The sequence below is a fragment of the Falco cherrug genome, chromosome Z (assembly GCF_023634085.1).
Source record: "Falco cherrug isolate bFalChe1 chromosome Z, bFalChe1.pri, whole genome shotgun sequence".
Classification (NCBI taxonomy): domain Eukaryota; kingdom Metazoa; phylum Chordata; class Aves; order Falconiformes; family Falconidae; genus Falco; species Falco cherrug.
The window spans coordinates 24860245-24878167 of record NC_073720.1 but is presented as its reverse complement, the minus strand read 5'-3'; the positions used below and the strand labels follow the sequence as shown (position 1 = coordinate 24878167).

At 42.0% G+C, this 17923-nt stretch overlaps 1 long non-coding RNA gene across 1 annotated transcript in view; it reads right to left on the bottom strand.

Moving 5' to 3' along the window:
- Positions 1-11619: 11619 nt before the first annotated feature.
- The window catches only part of LOC106631303 (uncharacterized), a 24744-nt gene continuing 18440 nt past the window's right edge, over positions 11620-17923 (bottom strand). Inside the window, exons 5-6 of the long non-coding RNA XR_001334901.3 lie at positions 13961-14480; positions 11620-11994 (exon numbers count right to left, since the gene is read on the bottom strand). This is a non-coding gene — a long non-coding RNA (uncharacterized LOC106631303). The remainder of the gene's footprint in view (positions 11995-13960; positions 14481-17923) is intronic.

The following is a 17923-nucleotide window of genomic DNA, read 5'->3' as shown; positions in this document are numbered from 1 at the left end:
AGTTTGCTGTCCACGCTAAAATATTTTCCTGAGCAAGGACTGGCAAAAGGATCAATCCTGAGCTGAACTGGGGCCTTGCCAGATTTTATTTTTTAGAGCCCAGCTGGTTTTTCCTGGTTTTTAGCTTAAAAAAACCCAAACAACAGCATTGCAAGAATTTATTTTACAACATGAAAAAAGTTCTATTTTTTATACTCTGCCATAACTCAATAACAATTGAAGGGATAAAGCTTACTAAAATAATTTATTTCTAGTCAGAAAGCAGAGATGAACATTTTAAGCTCAAAAAGTGAATGTTTTTCTGACTCACAAAAGGTGAGAGCTCAGGGCGATAACTGAGACTGCCTTGTGGTCTTACTGCAGCCTTCATGCAAAAGTTCCTGGGTAAATTAGTTGTTCTTACATGCAATCTATGGCAGTAAACCTTTTGTAGAGGTCCTTACAGTACTGCAAATCAGTTCTGTGAATGTAAGATCATCAACACAGGGATTATATTTATTCTTCCAGTTGTACAGCTCCAGGCGTGCTCTGACATTAAACCACAAAGGGACAATAGCACAGTACAGGATCAAACAGCCCCACCTTAAAAATGCGACACCAGTGATTACATTAGCTTTGGATTTGGGCACAGATAAAGATACGTTTTCTGGTTGCCTTACAGCTGTGGCCAGGATGAGCTCTCCAACAGCTCTCAGTAACCACAGCTCTTGCCTGAGGATCTAAATTTTAGACTCATGCAATGAAAAGCAGTAATGCAGAAACCTCCCCTCTCTCTCCACATGCTTCATGTGTGCACCATGCCATTGAGGCACAGTGTTTGCTGCATGTTGGTAATAAGCTGATTCTGTGTGGACCTGTTTCAGGTATGAATCATGATGGAACAAACTCAGCCCTGTGGGGTGCAGGAGGGAGCAGAGCCTTGGAGCAGAGTCTGCTGCTGCCCTGCTCAGCTGCCTTTCTGGCCCTAACATGCCACCTCTGCTGAGATTTTTCCCAGATGTACTGTAGTCCTTCAGTGTCCCCCCTCCTGTCATGGCCCTACTAAAACTAGCTCTCTCCTGAGCATTCTTCCCATCTGGACCTCTAGGAAGCCTTCCTTCAGCCTGTATCATCTCACCAAGGTGGGTCGGCTTCTCTCTGGGGTCTTTCTGTGCTCATTTAAGAGAGTGGGAAAATAATTTCCTGTTAAGAAATGATATACAGCTTTACTTGTAAATCCCCTGTGAATCACTACCCTCATGAACAGATTTATTTTACCATGTTTGATGTCAGATACAATCTAAATTATATTTACATGTGTCCTAGGCTTCTGCTGTGCAAAGGATTTCCAACATACTGAAACAAAGCCTGATAACTGCTTAGGACTAAGCAGTATTATCTGATTTTTTTTTTTAGTGTCTCAGGAATAGTAATCATACATTACTTTGCAGTAAAGCCATTATATAGTGACCCATCTGTGGAAGATTTCCCATGAACCTAGTGGTGAAGGGACAACCTGGTTTAGCTGCCTATCACTTCCACATGAAGCAGAAAAGCATGACTACATTGCCCAAAACTGCCTTTCCAAGAAGGCTGGTGAAAAGGAGAAGCCTGTGGATGGAGGCTGGTTTGTCTGAAAAACATTTAGTATGTATAAGCTGCAACCTTATAAATATCTGTAACTGTTTAGATTTACCCCTGTGGTCACTGAGGGATAGCAGAAGCATATCGTGTCATGTGCAATTACAGACTTCATCCCTCTCCACGTGGGAGGAGGCAGAACAGCTTTCATTAAACATCTTTTTATCCCAGACTAAGAACTGTACACAACTGATCAATAAACTGGAAAAGAAAATATATCTTTTATTTGAATTAATGAAAACTCAAACTCAAGTATCAGCACAAAGGGTCAGACTGTTATGTTCTTAGGGGCAGAGAACAGCACTAAATGCAGTTTGGTGGAAGAAAATAGCAGATGCAAAGGAGCTAACGGGTTAGCCAGTGTCAGTAAAGTACCACAGACAAAGTCACAAGAAAAAGAAAGAGAGAAAGGACAAGTGAAAGGGGGAAGTCTGATAAAGTACTGCCAAGGTTGTATGGAACTGGGTGGGTTTTCCTCTGCAGAGCTGTGTAAGAAACATTTCCTGATTTTCAGTGCCTTGGTACACTGATCCCCTTCTCTCAACAGATTTTCACAAAGATGTAACTTTTAAGATGAACCTGTCTGAAGCTACACGATATGTTGCTATATGCATTTGTTATATGCATGCATGTTATATACAGCTATAAAGTGTACACTACAGAGTATATAATACATGTTATCTGCTTTACAGTAGCCAGAATGAGCTCTAGAAAAACAGCAGTGTTGCTTTCAGACTTCCAATCAGCTGGCCAAGCCAATAAAAGGTAATGAATTTCTTCATGCCCTTGCAGCATGGGCAGGTTGACTTACCTCTGACTTGTGCCTCCTGCATGGTAACCATTGGTGATGATGTAAAGAGCCGCATTGTGAGCTGTTCTTTGAGTTGGCTGTACTTCCAGGTGATCACAAGATTTTGGTTGGTTTGTTTCAGGGAGTATTTTTTGTTTTGCAATTTCTTTCTTTTGACTTGTAGGTATGATTTATAGCTTGCTTTGTTTTTATGCAAGAGCAATTATTCATTTCCTTTCTGCATGAAAACTTTTCACCTTCTCTTTTGTGGCTGCTTTCCTCTTCAGGATTGCTGTTTCAGATTAAAGAGGTCCTAGCAATAACAGTTAAAACTGTCAGTTGCTGTCAGCAGTTAGAAGACACGGGACACTAGGGGTAGATGCAAGCTGCAGTGCTGATGGGGGAAAATTGCTGAATAAACCAGCCAAGATCCCCTACTTGCTGCTATGTGAGCCAGACACCCATACAGGGGCAGTGAGGACTGTCTGGTTTATCCCTCCCTGGATGTGTATCTTCCCATGGAGAAAGCCTTAGAGAGATTATTTGCAGGACTTGATATGCCTTCATCTGTTTGAGGAGGTGTTCTCTTAAACCAAAAGAAGATGTTAACACAGGCCCTCAGTACACAAAGTAAATGATACTAATCTCCTCTGTGCTTATTTTACACCAAACCGGCTGCCTTCATTTTGTATGTCGAGGACGACATGCTCCTTTCCTACACAGCTCAGTATGCACTGCCAGCAAGTGCCAGCATTGCCCCTGAAGGCGACCGATTCCTCGAGAAGTTTTTTGAAACCGAGTCCCACAAGCTTCCTTCTTTGCCACAAAGTATAAAGTCTGGTTTATCTTCATGACCACGCACAACTGCCTCTAACACAATTAACCTCCTAGCAGGCAGCCCCAGCTTTTAACTGTGTAGCCGTATCTGAAGTGTGAGCCACACTTACAGCTCTGCTGCTGAAAGGTGGGGTTTGAAGGTCAGCGTGTCACCCTGGATTACAGCGTACACAACCCAATACATACTCCTTCCCAAGACAAAGTCCTCAAGCGAAAACAGCCAGCAAGAGACCTAAAAAGATAGATCTGGGACATGCAGTTGAAGCTGAGTTTGTCTCTAATAGGTCCAGAAGCATGCCCTGTGCTTGTAAGCCTAAGGAAAGCATTTATGGACACCAAAGTTTAGGGTGATAGACTTGAGGACTTGGTAAACGTGGCTGGTTAATGGTTAAGTTAATCACAGCCGTGCAGAATTAATCTTCACATTCATGCACTGCAGCTCACTGTTCTGCTGTTTGCACTGCACTTTGCAAAACTTGCATCCACAGTGTTTCTCCATATTAGCAGGAATTTTCCTGTTTCCACGGATGAGGAAATTGCATCACAGAGAGGTCAAATGATTTTCCCTCAGTCATACACAGTTGGAAACAGACCACAGGAACACCTAATCCATCTTCCTGGCTCGAATCTTCAGATGGCTGAAGAAAACGAGTGAAAAACTTTTTCAATAGTAGGTGGTAATTGCTCCACCACAGGGAAGATTGTAAGGCCATTGTGCATGGTGTTTCCAATGACTAAGGACACCATTTAAAGAGGTTAATAAAATGTGAAATCTTTATGGAATGATTTTTCCAGTCTCTGTTCTTGTTGGTGCTGGCATTAGCACTGTGATTCTCTGTGCCTTTCTGGTAACCATGCTATTTTTCTCCCTCTTCTTACTCTAAGGACTTCTCCCACAGGGTTTGTAGATAGATTTTGCTATTTTAGATAAATGAATTTGTGAGGGGTCTTAGAGAATAAATGCAGTGATTAAATCTTATTCCCTATATATGTGCTTCCAGAATCTGCTGTAAGTCAGCATGGTAGTGTGCTAACTCCTGACAAAGACCAAGATTTGACTAATGAAGTTCTTTGATAAACTTTGAGGGAGACTGCAACAGAATATGGTATCATCTTTCTTTCCTTAAGTGCTCAATTTGTTTCAGATTTGAAATAGAGAAGGTGGGGGGAATAAAGAAAAAAATCCCAAACCCATGACCTAAATAAGGAAATAATGAGAAATGGGTAGAGCAAAGAAAGTTTTTAATAATGCAGGGATCCAGTTCTTCAAGTAGAAAGAAATTTAATTGATTTAATAATATTTAAACTAAGAAATCTTCTGTAGGAAACATTTCAGATAATTAATTAATTTTTTTCAAAAAACAAACATGACCAGAGATGTGTGTGATGGAAAGCTGGAAGTATTCAAACACAGGACAGTAAGGGATGCATAGTAGGCTCCTGGTTATTTTCTGGGCCAGTGCTTCCTATCGTGTCCTGGATCCAGCTTCTTTCTAATTCTGTTGCCAGCTGTGCTAGGAGTGAGCATGCTGGGTCAAGGGGGCTATGGAGGTGACAGAAGCAGTCCAGCCTTCAGGGAAGTATCAGCATATGGAATGGCACCAGGGAGCCAGATCACTTTCTGGAGGAAAGCATCACCTCCCAGACAGAGAGGACACAAGGAATGCTGCAGGGACATGTTGGTGTTTTCCTTGGATGAGCTGGCCAGAACTGTGCTAAATGTTTATCTGTGAGGTGATAGATACCTAATTTTCACAGTGAAGAAAGATCGCTTTAGGTCTTGTAAACTGACCTCCTGCCTTTTATTTGATCTTTGGGTTTTCTCTTTTTTCCCCACTCTTAGTTTTCCTCCCCTTCTCTATTATTTCTGAGAGACAGAGAGAGCAGTGCCATTTCAGGTTCCGAAACTCCAGTCTTCGAAACTCATAGCAGCTCCCCTGGACTCCTAAGGGAACAATATTAGGGCAGTTATCTTGTACTCAGTGGAAGCAGATTATGGAGCCAGGTTACAGTCTGGGAAGCTGCAAGCACCTTTCTGGCTTGATGCATACAGCTATGCCTGATTGCTCCCCAAATGCTGTGGAAATCTCCCTGCACACTTAGCTATTCAGATCAGAAGCGGGCAAGGAATGAGAGAATGACAAAAGGATCACTGTTCCTCCTCCTTCCACCACAAAGAGGGGATGTTCATTTCCAGGATGTGTATGTGGTCCAGAGGGTAGACTCACCCTGCAGAAGAGGCCATAGCAAAAGTCATCAAGGCTAATTTGGCTGTGAGAGGTTGCAGTCTGAGAATTCACTGGCATGTGAAGCAACAGTAATGGCCCTTCCATTTCTGGGATGTGCTTTTTTCTTTATGTTTTGTTTTCATTTCTCATTGAGTGTGCTAAGAAGGAAAACATTTGAACATGGCTCAGTTGTAAATAATACCTTTTATTCATACATACACACATGAGCCTTGGTGGTTTCTGCAGTGTAAGAAAAAGAAACTTGGTCAAGGCCCCAAGCTAGTGAAGGCAGTGCAATACCATAGCTTTGTACCATTGGGACAATTGGTGGAAAATGATCAGAAGAAAGTATAGTTTTCCTGGAGGAAGGGTTTTCTTTCCTCTTACAACTTCCTGTAGGTTCTTCTAGTCTTGAGACTATAAGGGAAAAGATTTTAAGGAAGCATAAAAGAAATAACTCATTTGTCAAATATAATGCATTTTTTTTTGGTAACCACTGTATTCAGGAGCCTTCTTTGCTTGCTGAAATTTTCTTCTGTGTTCAGCTGTTTTGGGGGATGAAGTCTTCTGCATTTCCCTGAACTTTGTGCTTCACCACCCTGTGGCACATCCACTGCATGGTTAGACAGTTAAGAACAGTTGGCACAAGTGGAATAAAAGCCTCTTGTGTCCTGCCATAGGATTGTTTGTGTTTGTCTGCTTCCAGATGTGGGGTATTAAGTGCATTTTGGGGTTGCCATTTGAAGCTAAGCACTCAGCACTTGCAACTTTTCAGCTGAATCTGGTGTTTATCTAAATGCTCAGTCTTTCGCTCAGGCAAAACAGCCTGGAGTACCCAGACAGTCAGCTGAATTGTAGCCTGTTCTGATGCTGCAGGAGCAAACTCCTTTGATGTAGAGGCATGTCATGAGGTTGTTTGCTTATACAGTGTTTGTTACTCAGGTATTTTTTATTATTTCCATTTGGTCTTTGCTCAGAGTTCACCTCCTTCCTGTTGTTTTGGTGTTAATCAAAAGAAATCTCTTTCAGAAGTTTCTTCTTGAATACCTTGAATGATTTCTGAACGGAGTATCAGATCCCATGAGCAAGCACTGATGTTTTTCAATAGACTATAGGTAGATGCTAATGTGTAAGTGTTAATCAAACATGTTGCAATACCATGAGTTAATCACAGGGGCTTGCCTGGTGGTCAAAAGATTTAAAAGAAAAATACTTCTGTGATTATTTCATAATCCCATTAATCAGAATTGCTTTGCAGCCAAGCACAATTTATAGGATCAGTCAAGTCCAAAAATGTTCCCAGGAGATGCCAAGCCCTGGTTTAGAAGAACCAGTGAGCCATCTTCTTCATGGTAGTGTTGACAAACTCTGTCATTAATGGGGCTTGTAGGTATTCTTTATTAGCTATGGCTGGAATGGGTTTGACTTACATGTGGTGACTGATTTCTTGCAGCACTTCTCTGATGCCTAACTCTGTTAATGTGCTGAAATCTGGACGAAGGGGAAACATACCCTCTTGTGTGGTTGCTCCCACATGGAAAGGGCTTCTGCAGTGCCAGGGATGCCTGACACATATGTCTGCCAGTCCCTGACACTGCTTTCTGGAGAGACTGGGGAGCTCTGGAGGGCTGACAAGTGGATGTAGAGGTCAGGACAGTCTGGAGCGTGGGAAGGAATTTAGCTGCAGCAAAGGCAGAACTGATACATATCCTTGCCTTTGACACATCCGTGATGGAGGATTTGGGTGATGTCCGAATGTGATAAACTCTCTCATGCTTTCTGCTTCATTTTCCTTTTTCAAGTTTAAACCTGATTTTTTTCTGCAGGAGTATTTTTGGGACAGCTTGAATTCCAGTGATAGCAGTCCTTGCTGGTATTTAGCTATAACTTGTTATCAGCTTTTAGGTGCTCCAAGGAGGGGGCAACATTTGCACAAGGTGCACTTCAGCTGTGAAGCAATGAAGGGGTTTGTAGTAAGCTGAAGGTGGAAGAAGAAGTTAACACACAGAAAAGAAGGGTTACTCTGTTGTTACAAAGAGAGTAGTCTCTATCATAGAATGAATTTACATCCCTTGGTTCATTCTCCATTTAGTTTAAAACGTCCTAAATGTCTTTGTGCTTCTCTTCTTATTGAAAAATATATAAAGAAGAACAGCAAATGATTAAAAGAAGCCTGGTACACTAAATAAACAACACAAAAACAAACAATGACAAAAAAAGGAAAATTTAGCACACTGGATTTTTTTCTGTGATAAACCAAATTAATTCTTTAGTGTGATGCATTAATGTGTAAGGTTCTTAGCTTATCTGTTGTTGGGAGATTTTATTCTTCCTGCCCCAACATTAAGAATACCAGTCCTTCCTGAGCACCCAGAGGAAGAGTTACCTAGGGCGCTTTACTTGTCCTATTCTTAGACTGAAAAGAGTCACGCATAGACCCTGAGAGTTCAATGAAAATTTAACTGGTGGCAGGGCCACACACATTGCAAATAAGATTTGGATCTTACTTAGGCTTGATAGTATCCAAACAGAAAAGCTGAACAAGCACACTGATTGCAGTTAATGGGTTTGTGTTTCTTCTCATAAACACAGGCTTTAATACACCTTTCACTAAAAAGTGGCTTTCAAAGTAATGTCACTCATCCTCCTGTTCCTGTGCTTTTGTAGCAGTCTCTAGTCAGCTGCAGTAATGCAATAATTCATAGCTCATCTCTCTTGGGCCTGATCAAGCCTTTAGCATATACACTAAAGCTTCTAAAACACAATTCCTCTTGTACTTGGTCCACATGTAGGTAGCCCTTTCCCATATCATCAGAAAGATTAGCTCAGTCCTCCTTGGGAGGATTTGCCTTTGGGCTGTTCATCCTGTGTCTTGTCTCCCTGCCACAGCACTTTGCTTCCTGCAGTGCAGGTGAGTTAAAGGTCATGTAGCTCAGTGACCCAGCGTAACCAGTGCCAAGTACCTCCCCCAGTAATCAATATCTGTCAATAAGGTGATGCACCTGTTGCCCTGTGAACAATAAAAGACTTGTTCATTCAGTATCACATATTTTAGACAGAAGACTTATTTAAAATTAATTAAAATGTAATAATTCTGTCACAAATTTCCATTCAGAAAGAGTGGTGTCCTAGGAGACTCGTGGACCCTAGCCAGAGCACATAACGAAGAAGAAAACCAAGACAACATCTTTGATAGGAAAGAGGATGACAAATCACAGAATTCAGTGGAAAGGTGGAGTAGTCTGAATGTTATCAGCAATTCAAAGGTGAAATATCCATAACTCTGAGTTGGAGATTAGAGAACTGCCCCGTTATTACAATGCATCACTACTTTTAAGAAGAGGAACGGTTTGATGAGGAGCTTCCAAGAAAAAATAAATTTACAAGCAAAATATCTCTCTGAAGGACTACAGGTGGCTTGGGCACATGGGTGAGGGTTTAGCATACACTGGGAAGAGGGAAAGATGACTGTTTTACACCAGGTTTAGCAGAGCCTGTGCTGTCAGAGCAGTGTTGAGGAGAGGAATGCAGTAAAACATGTAAAAGAGCCAATAACGACTTCTGTAGGCATGAGGTTTAGAAAACCAACATGAAATAAATATTTAGGCAGGAGAGGCAGTTTCTGGAAGGAAATCCCAGGTTCAGGAGGAGCATAAAAAGCACTGGAGAAAGACATGGCAAAGGCACATCTCCCTCAGCACTGGTACAGCAAGCAGTGAGCAAGTGTAGAGGAGCTCTGCCATGAACCCTGGATAAAGACCATTTTTGGCTCTGTCACCAGCCTGTGTGTGTGACAACAGCCAAATCATTTTACCTTTCCTGTAGTTTTTTTGTTCTTCCCACTATAGAAATGTCTCCTGCTCTGGTTCTAGCACAGGAGGGCCTTAGGTTTTCTGTGGCTTTCAGACACCATGGCAACAAAATATTACCTAACTGTAACAGAAATAATGGAAAGGAGGCTAGATCCATGTACAGGCCTGGAAAAGGAAGGTAATGACACAGAGGGAAAACACAAAATGTCGATAACCTTTACTGGGAAGGAGATGTTCTCATTGGCTTTGAAATCTTTGAGCCTCCTTCTCTTTATCCATCCCTTTTCCTCTTGTCATTCATCTTGTATTGTGCCTTCATTTTTATAGCTATCAGCTGATGTCCAGCAGCTAAAATCTACATGTCATTCCCAACCATAGCTTACACATTGCTACAAACTGCTTATCTAGCCCTGTTTCCATGGAAATGGAAGCTAGCAGCATGACAATAAAATAGGAGAAAATCAAGAGAGCAGTCTAATACCTTTATCTTACTTCTAGTTAGTAGTAGCAACAAGGCAAATCCTTTCTATCTACAGCCATTTCCAGTGATCAAAGTGGTCCAGTGAACTTCAGGATATCAAAGTGCTTTCCAAACTTAACTGTAGTTAGCTGCAAAACATCCCTGAGGTAAACAGTGCTCCCGTTTCATAACGGGCAAATAAGCTGCTTAGCCTTGAAGCTCCCTTGTGTTGTGAGTGAGTGGTTTAGGTCACTTAAGGAATCACCATCAAAGGTATTAGCAAAATAATTTTAATATGAACTTATGGAAGTGTGACAACAAAGTTCAGTGACAAGGTTCACTCTAATACTTAGTACATGGATGAAAGATACAAAGGAAAATCAAGTTAGAATTGTGCTAGAAGGATTTATGCAGAGAATAAAGATGCAAAAGGGTAAGGGAGGGCCTCCCATTATGTCGTGAGGTTCAGAGCAGACCCCCTTGCTTTCTAAACACGTGATAGAGCTTAGGTGAGACTAGGTCTGGTCTTAGTCTCAGACTTGGGCAATGGTTTATATCTAACATAGATCACAAGCTTTCAGTAGCATTTAATAATTTTCTAATCTAACATTCACAAAGTAAGTAAATAGGATTGAGTCTTGGAATTTCTCAGCAGGTGAGGGTTGAGCCTCGAGGAGTAAAAGATTTTGGCCCAGGCCCTGTCATCAGCTTTCAGTGATGGTCTTCCAAACTTCACAAACTGAAGAGTTTGCAAGCTCTGAGAGGTGTCCTGCTCAGGAGATGCTGGTCACAGCCCGCTGTGGTCCAGGAGAGTTCAAAGGGTCTCACTTATGACCACTGTTTATAGGGTTATGAGATTATTTGCTTTAGTAATCTGTACATTTCTAACCTGGCCACAATCCAGGTCGGAATTCTCAAAACTCCAGTAGCAATGGTACTGTTCCACTTGCCTGCCTATGACCCAGGCAAGGAATGTTCCAAGGCTGTCAGGGGATGACTGATTCTCTTGTTCATCACCCTGGCCAGGCAACCGGAGTTCCTGGTACAGTCAGTGCTGTTCCCACTGTAGCCATACAAGAGTTCCTGGGGTGGTCAAGGGACACTCAACCGCCCAACTCATTGCAAAGAGGCCAAGGCCTAATGGGAATTCCTGAGATCACAGAGCGGCCCAGAGGAGGGGGGAAATGCACCACCACACCTTGCCAGGTACATAGAGTCCTTGTTTGAGACTGTGCCTTTTTGGCACTGCATAGTAGTGTCACATAGCATGTGACATGGCACGACCATGCTAATGTGTTCAGGAACAGACCCCAGGGCAGACCATCACATTACTTTCCCCCAAGAACAGTCTTCTTCCTAGGTGTAGAAGGAAATAAAACAGCCTTTCCTGGTTTTCTGGGACTACAGATTCTAATAAAATACATAAAAAATAAGAAAAAGTGAGTGTCTCCCTTTCATTTCCACTTCCATTCTCAGAGAAAAATGAAATCTGTGAAGAGCAAAGCCTTTCAAGCACCTTTAAAACAATTGCCTATACCGTATGTCTGACGTCAGTCCCATTTCCATGGAAACAGAGCAGGAAAAAAAGTGCAGTAGAATGGGGCAGAGGACAGTTATGCAAATGTATGTAATAGTTCTCACTAACAGACTCCAGTTTCAGGTTAGGTGCATTTTAAGCAGGGAAACATAAAATCTGGTAGATATCTGAAGCTGGATATCTCCCCAGTACAAATCTTCACCAGCTAGTCAGATCTCTTCTTTCTTAGCATTCATATCACAATAAACTTTATTGCATTGTTGTCTCTTCAGCTTCGTTGTTGGTGGCACCAAACTTTATCTTGTAGTCCTATGGAAAAAATGTATTAGAACAGTGCAAAGAGTACAAATGAACACCACAGTCTTAAAACAAATCTCAGACACATGGAAAATAAGTCTGTGTATTTGTCTATCCATCCACCTTTGCATTATGTGTGCATTTCTGCACTTCCACTAGGCCATGCACATAGCACTGACTTCACATGCCAGCTGCCATGTGGTTGTCTTTGCTTTCTGGGGTGATACAAGCATTGTAATGAATGATAGTTTTTACTCTGGACAGTACTACAGCTTAATGGGAACACAACAATTTTCCTGTGGGTATTTGTTTTACTTGCCTTCAATGAAAACTTGTATGTGCATGAAGTCTGTGTGAGGCAGCAGGCTTGGGATGCAGGTTCCTGGAGCAGAAGGCTTCCAAACTCCTCCTTTCTTTGATAGACAAATAAGATAAAGTGGCAACAATGGGTTTATACACACTTGTTTATTTTGTGTCACTGACAGAAACGATGACAGAAAATTCCAGCACAATCTGTAATACACAGCTGGAATACTTTAAATGAATCAAACTGACATTTGGAAACAAGGAAGGAAAAGGTTTCCAGAGCTTTTGGTTGTCATTAGGGCATGGAGGTGGTCTTGCATGTGCATAAGGAGACACTTCTGCGTGGATTGACTGTTGCAGAAGTCTGTATGGGCTCAGAAGTTTGCCTATGGACATAATTTTTGGATTAAATCTGTCAGGAAGCTTCCAATGACACCCTCCTAAATGAGGTACACCCTCCAGGAAAGCATTCGGTCTTGTAGAGAAGGAAGAGGGAGATGATGACCGTCAGGGCTTTACACAGTTAAACAGAGCTTGCTCTCAGGGAAGACTTTTTGAGCTAGAAGCCTGTGTGGCTTTAAACAAAAATTTTATAAGATGCTGTAATTCTTCATTACAGCTGCTTCAGAGCTCCTTCAGACTCACCTCTGCTCTCACTATGGACCACTCAGTCAGAAAACAGGAAAAAATATCCTGAAGCCAGTAGCAGCTAGCTACTGAATGCTCTTCTTAAATTCCTGAAGGAGCTCAGGAAAGGACACTGAGGGATTTCAATGTGCAAAGGGGGGTCACTGAGGACAAGAGAGGGGCAGAGACTCTCAGGGAAAGAATAACTGTTTAAAGGAGTCCTGCTGGCAGGAGGAGGAGGAGGAGGGAGCAGGTCACCGAGTATATAGTAAGTCTTGCAACATAGTCATTAGGAAAATGCAAATAAAGAGTAAATGAGGGGGAATTGTGGTCTGCTTAGGGATATTCTGGGAGCAGACAAATAGGCTGACTTAATTGGATAAGTTATTAACCATGAATTATTCTTTCCACTTGGATGATTAGGAAGCCTGCTTATTCTTATAGCACGTCTTGTGTTTCCTTACAGATCTCACAGGTAAATGCAGAACTGATTACTTAGGTAAGGCATTTTGATAAAGGAACAAGGAAAACTAGTCAACTTCCCTGCAGAGGCTTCCTGCCCAAAGGCACTTGACACAGATCACATCACACAAAGAAATAGTTCAGGTGTGACTCTGAAACAACCACATGACTTGCACTGAACCTTTATTAGAAACCTTTTTAATTGTTTAAATGTACAGTTAAGAAGTCTGTACCTCATTCTGGCCTGAATAGAGCCAGTTCAATTCTCCTTGAACTTTGCTCAGAAAAGTCCGAGTTTAGACCAAGTAAAGCAGATATACTTTTATCGGGAAAGCTGTTTTGGAAAGGTTGATCTGAACTCTAGAGAGCTGTTAAGTGATGGTGTCCTTCCACACCAGCAAAGGAAAGCAGGAACTGCCTTACTGGATAATTTGTTTATCTTCAGATATTGCATGGAAAGAGAACTGCTGTCCTGTGAGAACCCTACCTTTCTGGTGCTAGGAAACAGTCAAGGCAAGCTTGGTCAGAAAAAAAGGCACAACAGTAAAATTCAGTTCCTCTTTGAACAGTTTGAGAAAGCTTTGCTTTTTGCCCCATCTAACTTTCCAGTAAAGTATGGTCACAGCAAATGTGACAGACTTTTTGCCCGTAAGCCGGGGCACTCAGAGCAGTTTGCTGGTTCTGAGAGAGAAAACGAGGATAAAGCTCTGCTTTCGGTCTGATTACCATGGTCACCTGCTCCGGGCCTGCTAGACCTGCCTGTAACTCTGTGAGCACACAACTCACCCAGAAACACCTCTTAAGATCAGACAGTGCTTGAGGCAATCCACATGGCCTTACAGCCTGCACAGCTCATGCTAGTCCTCCCTCCATTATCACAGCTCTGCTCCAGATGTGATTTGTTTGTTCCTGCAGCCTACATAGAATGGCTCATTCACTATGTAGGTCCCATCACCAACAGTGATAAATTTTGTATTTGCTTACCAGAATATTTTGGGTCTGGTACCAAAGATTCTTGACATATGAGAGATGAGGGTGGGTGATTGATGATAGCTCCTCTGCTTCCCAGCCTCTCCAGCGCTTGCTCTATGCCTGTCTTCCTGTTAAACACTTGTTTCATACACCAGGGATTCTTTTCAGGTCAATTGTCCCCCAGCTTCCTTAGGAGGAAGGTGCAGGTGTCCAGGCACTGCAGGGAGGAAGGCTGATGTCCACGCTCAGGAGCTCGCTTCCCACTTAGTCTTGCACAGATGCAATGCTTACCTTCAGATCTGGACTCTGCACTGTTTTAGGGGAATGTGAACTTCTTTGACATGCATGGCTCAGAGCCTGTCCTGCAGGGAAGAGTTGTCCTGCAGTGGGTCCGGTGGGTGCCCAGAGTAAGGTTGCTTCTGGCTCTCTAGGTCACCCTGAATTGTCGTGCCTTGCACATGGCTTTGGGAGCCAGGGGCAGGCCTTTTGCTTAGAAGATTCTCAGACCCAAGCTCTGGCTTTCTTCCATGACCTGAAATTTGTATAGGAAAATGGCAAAGAAGGAATACAGTGGAGTGAGGTAAGGTATATCTGAAGGCATTTTTGGTTGACTCTTTTGCAAACTGTGTGGCTTGTTTTCTGGAAATCCTTTGGGTCTTTTGACAAAGGAGTTACCCACTTACAGAGACAGTCCTGCTCATCCCCGCATTTCAGAAGCAGTTTTTAGAGCTGTCTCTCTTGTCACTGACAGCAGCTCAGTTCTGACCCCTCCACACCACAATACCTCCAGATTTCTGTGGTGCAGTGTGAGGTGGTACTGCTAGGAGATGGCACCAACAATGCTCCAGGTAAGCGCCACTCAGGAAATCACAGCTAGCAGACACCAGGAAGAATAAGGGTGTGGGGCCATCCATCTCCTTAAAGAGATATAACTGCAGCCTTCTTGCTTTGCGTTTCCTGTTTATGAAGTTAGGAATGTAACCTTGCAGATACATTTCAATTTTGCAAATATTACTTTTTGCTTCCAAACATTCTTCAAGAATCTTATCAGCAATGCTGAATGGTTTTTGCATTGTGCTAAATTGCCAAAACAGCTATTTAGTTGGGCTGTGACTCAAAAGATCTGGCATCTGTTCAGTGCTCTGCTACTAAGTTCATCTGTGGCCATAAGCAGATCCCTTCTTCTGGCTGTAACACAGAGGGGTGAATTATCAGCAAAGTGGGGGCATTTAATTATCTGATGTTTAGCTTGTTCAGGTGAAGGAATTGTCATGGCCACATAACATGTCTAGAAGGAAGGCAGTGAGTGAAGTCTGCCCTGTTTCAGTGTAGCACTGGAGAGCAGAGAAAAGGAAGAAGAAAGTTCCAGCCAGTCCTACAGCTACCTGGAGCCTCTGGATATGTTTTAGCATTTACCAGATCAGGAAGTTTTATCAGGCTAATATTTGAGTTTATACAAAAAAACCTATGCATGCGTGTATGTATTTATATATGTAGTTGTACAGTTATATAGTTGTAATTATAAATGTAGGTTAAAGTTGCATAGATAAAGTTAGATAGTTTTTATATATAACTCTACACATACATAACCAGATTATCACACACATTTACAGTAAATATGGGGTTTTTCTGGTTTAAACAAAGAGTGAAGACCACTCCCAGTGTAACAAGGGTCTCTCCTGAAAAAACACCAAACACAGAATCAGCTCAGGTCTATCTCTCTGCCCTTCTAAACATGGTAGAAATCAATCTATTCAAAAGATAGGGGCGAGACAGCAGATCAACAACATAGTCTTCATTGCCTTAAAAATCTAGGCCAGAAATCAAGCTAAGCATTTTCAAAGATTTCTGTAGTCCTCATACTCTACCACTTGAACAAGCAGAAATAATTTTTTTCAAGTGTCCTTACAGAAAAACTGTTTTATCTATTTGTTTATTTTTTAAACTTTAATTTTACTGGATTGTTTGCTGTGTTTCTCAGACTTGCATCCCATTTTCTGCCCTTATCCTTTTCCTTGTTGAAAACAAGTTGTAAAATTGTAAAAGAGCCAGGCAGAACTCTGCATAGCCTCAGACTTAGGCTAGTGATACCTTGGATCAGCTCCTTCCTTAGCAGCTTTACTTTGGCCTACAACTAATTTTAAAATTAGGGTTGTCCATCTGGCTGATCAGTGACTGTACCCATCCGGTAAGCTGATTATGTCCAGCTCCCAAATGACTTCAAGTGTTTCCTTTTGTGTCGATGCATGCCTGTGCCCTGAGTCCCTCAACTGTCATTGACTCTATGCATGTGTCCTCAGTCCCTCAACCATTGTTGTATCCAACTGACCAGCCCACAGCATGGCCCCAAAACTGACATCTCAGTTTTGGAAAAACTGGCTGACACAGGACTCATCTTTAAAAGAACAACTCCTCAGTTGTTTTTCAGCCAACAGACAAAAAGGCTCTTGTTCCTTTCCTCCCATCACTGCAAAAGTCCACCAAAAAGTACTACAGAATTTGGGCACATGGAGAAACATCAAGAGAGATTTGGAAACCATGAAGAAAGTGAGAAAATGGCAAAAACACCAACTGTTTATATTATCCACCGTTTAGTTTTGACTCAGAGTGTTTATTCCTTCTCATTAACTTAATTACAGAAGAATTTTGCATTATTATCTACATGGCATATGAAGCTTGCCTGTTCTGAAGAAGAATGTGGACACATTGGTGCTTATCACTCAGGAAGCTTCTCCAAAGTCTTGCTCAGACTCCCTATGAAAGGAATCAGAGCTGTTCCCTAAGCTGTCGAACCCCAGACTGCTAGCAAATCCTGACCAAACATTTTCAGCAGTGGTCACAGGGCTGACAATATATTTAGGGAACATTCTCACTAAATAGAGTTCCAGGACTGTTACTTCTCCACACTACAGAAGATTTTATGGGCAGGACTCCCAAATGTGGCCAAAGATCCAGGACTGACTTCTGCAGACAGACTGATTATGATCTCCAGGTACTCCTGAGCATTATCCTACCAGGGGCTCCAGTCTGACTCTAGTGATATTAGAGAAAATTGAAGGAATTCAGCACTGTGTATATGTAGGATTAGGCCCAAATAAAGTCTTCATTGTCTTTGGGTGGATCAGTTAATTTTGACTGCTTTCAGTCAGGAAAGCTGGGAAACATGTTGCTTTGGAAGAATTTTATAATTTCAAATAGCCTCTCAAAAGTTTACATATACATCAGATTTTTTTTTTTTCTCAGAATCCATCAGTTTTGTGTAACATTTTTTGGGTGATCAGAGGTTGAGAGTACTTACAGCCATTTTTGACAGGTTCCCATTTCTTGTGACACCTGAGCTGCTGGAACCAGTGCAAAAGGTTCTTTTAAGTCCCACCCAGACCTGAGTTCCCTTCCTTTCCTCTCTCCACTCCACCTCTGTGCCCCCCATTATCAAATAGAGTTTAATCTTGCAGGGCTTCTTGCTCAGCAGCCACATTTCCAGAAATAAGAGATAGCCTTTGCAGCCTCCTGACATGACCATTTACTAAACCCCATGTGCTGGCACTGCTGATATTCTAGGAGGTTGCTTACATGATGTGCAGGCACTGGCTTTTGGTCACATCTATACCCTGTTGTAGCAGCCTTTGTGCTCCTTGCCCTGCCTGTTTCTTTCCTTTCCTACTCCTTCACTAGCCTGTCTCAACTCCAGTGAACACTGTCTGTCTAATGGCATAAAACATAACAGTTACAACTATTCACATAAAAGCACAATCTACTGTGGAACAGTATGACCATTGGAAAGCCCATGTGTCATATTTCTTTAGTTCTTTCTACTTTTTAAATTACTTTTGTAAGCTTAGAGGGACCAAGATGGCTTTTTTAATCTGGTTTTGCATCTTGTTGATCATAGATGCCTGTGTTCAACAATAACATAATAAGTTATAGCAATGTGGCAATGGTTTTGGACATAGTAGGAAACAACTAGTTAAGCTG